This window comes from Triticum urartu, chromosome 2 (assembly GCF_003073215.2).
Source record: "Triticum urartu cultivar G1812 chromosome 2, Tu2.1, whole genome shotgun sequence".
In the NCBI taxonomy this organism is placed as follows: Eukaryota; Viridiplantae; Streptophyta; class Magnoliopsida; order Poales; family Poaceae; genus Triticum; species Triticum urartu.
The window spans coordinates 216,234,745-216,238,435 of record NC_053023.1 but is presented as its reverse complement, the minus strand read 5'-3'; positions in this window follow the sequence as shown (position 1 = coordinate 216,238,435).

Here is a 3,691-nt window from a genome sequence, read left to right as displayed (position 1 = left end):
TGCTCGCTGCACTACATGTCAAAAAGCTAAGTCACGACTCAATCCTCATGGTTTATATATGCCTTTGCCAGTACCTAGTGTTCCTTGGGAGGATATATCTATGGACTTTGTTTTAGGTTTACCTCAAACAAAGAAGGGGAGGGATAGCATATTTGTTGTCGTGGATAGGTTCTCGAAAATGGCACACTTTATACCATGTCATAAAAGCGATGATGCTGTTAATGTTGCTGATTTGTTCTTTCATGAAATTATTCGCTTGCATGGTGTGCCAAATACTATTGTTTCAGATCGTGATACTAAATTTCTTAGCCACTTTTGGAGATGTTTATGGGCTAAGTTGGGGACTAAACTGGTTTTTAGTACTACTTGTCACCCCCAAACTGATGGACAAACTGAAGTAGTCAATAGAACATTGTCTACTATGCTTAGGGCTGTTTTGAAGAATAACAAGAAAATGTGGGAAGAATGCTTGCCTCATATTGAATTTGCTTATAATCATTCATTGCATTCTACTACTAAGATGTGCCCTTTTGAAATTGTGTATGGTTTCCTACCTCGTGCACCTATTGATTTGTTGCCTCTTCCATCTTCGGAGAAGGTTAATTTTGATGCTAAAGAACGTGCTGAATTGATTTTAAAAATGCATGAGTTAACTAAGGAAAACATTGAGCATATGAATGCTAAATATAAACTTGCTGGAGATAAGGGTAGAAAACATGTTGTGTTTGCACCTGGAGATCTTGTTTGGTTACATTTGCATAAGGATAGATTTCCTAATTTGCGCAAATCAAAGCTAATGCCACGTGCTGATGGTCCTTTTAAGGTGTTAGAGAAAATAAATGATAATGCATATGAACTTGAGCTGCCTGCAGATTTTGGGGTTAGTCCCACTTTTAACATTGCAGATTTGAAGCCTTATTTGGGTGAGGACAATGAACTTTCGTCGAGGACGACTTCATTTCAAGAAGGGCAGGATGATGAGGACATCAATACCATTGTTACACCCACATCCCCTGCTCCTATACATACTGGACCAATTACTAGAGCTCGCACACGCTAATTGAATTATTAGGTACTTTCGTTTCTTGGTGACAATTCTAATATTCATGAGAATATGATGCTGCCTAAATTGGATACATTTGTTTTGCTTACAAATGAAGGGCCTAGCTTGGACAAGAAAGATGAACCTTGGAGCAAGTTCAAGCATGGAGATGATGGCATGCGCAAGGGGATCAAGAACGGAGTTACAAGTGATGATTTCAGGACTTTGAAGCCACCATAAGGAGTGCATGAAGCCTTGGACGAAATATACAAGATGCCACTTCATAAATTTCGTCCAGAGGCTATTTTAGGTGCTGCGTCACCTTATTATTGGGCCAGGCCCATGTATTTAGGCTGTTTTTAGAGTCCGTATATGTGGGGAAACAAGAGTTAGGTTTGGTTTCGGACCCCTCCTCCAAGGGCCACAAATTACCCCCTCTTCCTCCATATATACAGCCCTTAGGGCGTCGTTTAGACTTTGAGTTTTGTTTAGATTAAAAGTTCACCATAGCTGCAACTTCGCGTACTTCGTTTGTGTCCAGCGACCAGACCAAGACGTCAGAGAACCCCACCTTCATTAATAAAGCTTTCCTCTTTTATTCGCAATATCCAGATTCCAATCTCAGTTTCTTGCTTGTTCTTTGTTTGCTCGCAGGAAATAGACCCTCGTGGTCAGGTTGATTGTGCTCCGGCGTGGTCGACAACCCTCAGAAGTTGGTTTAGCAATTGCTAAGGCGGCGTCGTCTTTGCACGTTCGTAGTCGGATCGTCAAAGTTAACTCCCAGAGAAAACGATATCTATCTCATCGAAACATCGGGACACCTTCGCCTCTATTAGTGTGCAAACTTGGGTATCCAATGTAGTCCTTGATATCCCATTTACGCACTGTGGTATATACTTGTTGACTCATGCAAAAGAATTAACTGAGTGTCATTGTATTCTGCAAGAAACATTAATTAGGTGAATGCACCGTCCACTATTTCAGTGCCGGTTAAATGTATACCACTAGATTTGATTGAGGGACTAATTAACAGGGTATAATCAAGGTTGGACAGATCTCTTCGAGGCACAATCTATATTTCACAGCATGTGTAACCTTACATGATATGTTCTTTTTATCTTTAGTACATCCAACCCTGCTTGCAATCAAATTCACTTTTGGTAGGACTAAACTTTATTGATGAAAAATATCAGAGCCGTCCGTCGTGTCTCCTTAAAAGAAGAATAAAATGTTAGAATCTTTCTTATGAGTGCACATCCTTTTGCTCGTGGTGCATGTGCTATAGGATTGTACCAAATTATTTGTTCGACATGAATCACTAAAAACATTGTAGCATAAAGATATTATTTCATGAATATAATACAATGACTGATGTAGATGCATTTATACATCTTCCGTTGGATTTAACTATCATCTTTGCCAAAGACATGGAAAGCCATCAATCAATTTTTGTACTTTGGTAGCTTTCACATGTCCATAGTACAATTTATGTGAGCCTTTTGCATTATTCTGATCATGTTGTCATGAGTTGAACCTATACTGGGGGAATAATTGACATTTTGCCTGAGATATCAATATACCAATTTTTGTGTGTGGGAATTTTGACAACATCATACTCATATCCTTATGTACTGCAAGATACCAATGGAGGAGCCAAACACTGTATGAGCTTTGACAAATGGAACCTGCCTACAATGCGGTCGCAAGGGGGTGGCGGGTCAATGGGCGGCCGTGTCGTGTGAGTTGGTCAAGTCTAAGGTCGCAAGCTGATAGATCCATGGCTGTCAAGTGCATCTTCAACCTCCACACAATTAGTGATATTTGATTGTGTTAAGAGGATTAGTGATAGAGAAAAATCATTAGGATAATAAAAAGTGTTAGGCTATTTTTCTTTGTATATGTGACTATAATTTTGAGGTATGAGGGTTCATAACTATCAGCTCTCACTCAATGCTAAAATAAGAAAAATAAGAGGACTATAACACTACATATTGTTTGGGGAAATTGCCGAATTTGTCAAAATTTTGAGGATGGAGTGGATGTCAAATGCATCTAAATTTGGGATGATAGGAATGCCTATGGCAATTTGGGGAACTTGGAGAAAAGATATGCAAATTTCGAGTTGCGTGGCAATGTAGATCTGAAGCCAAGTAGCTTGTGATATACTCCCTCCTTTTTCGATTTATAGGGCCCATCTTTTTTTCTAGTTTAAAGGGCCTATTTCTATCCTATGTTTAGATTCCGGAACATATTAAATTTTTTGCATGCAAGGATTAAAAATAACTCACCAATGCATGTAATGTTCCCACTCATTTAGTGGCCACAAATGCATATGTCATAGTTGATGCAAATTAATGCATCTATTCAATTGGGTTAGTGTTGCAAATTGCAAAATCATTCCACCATTCACCATTTTCCTTGTTTGAGGAGATTTTTTAGTTGGGCATTTTAAATCGAGATGGAGGGAGTATTCATTTCATAGTCCATGGATTAGAGATGATCGGACTGACCACACCAATTTGGTATATTAATAGAAAACACTAGACATATTTCAAGCTGGGTGACAACATAGCGAAGCAATAACACGATGACCAAAGTGTTGAAGTTGAAGGCGTCATGATAGATCCATGTGTTGGCGCGTGCCAATGT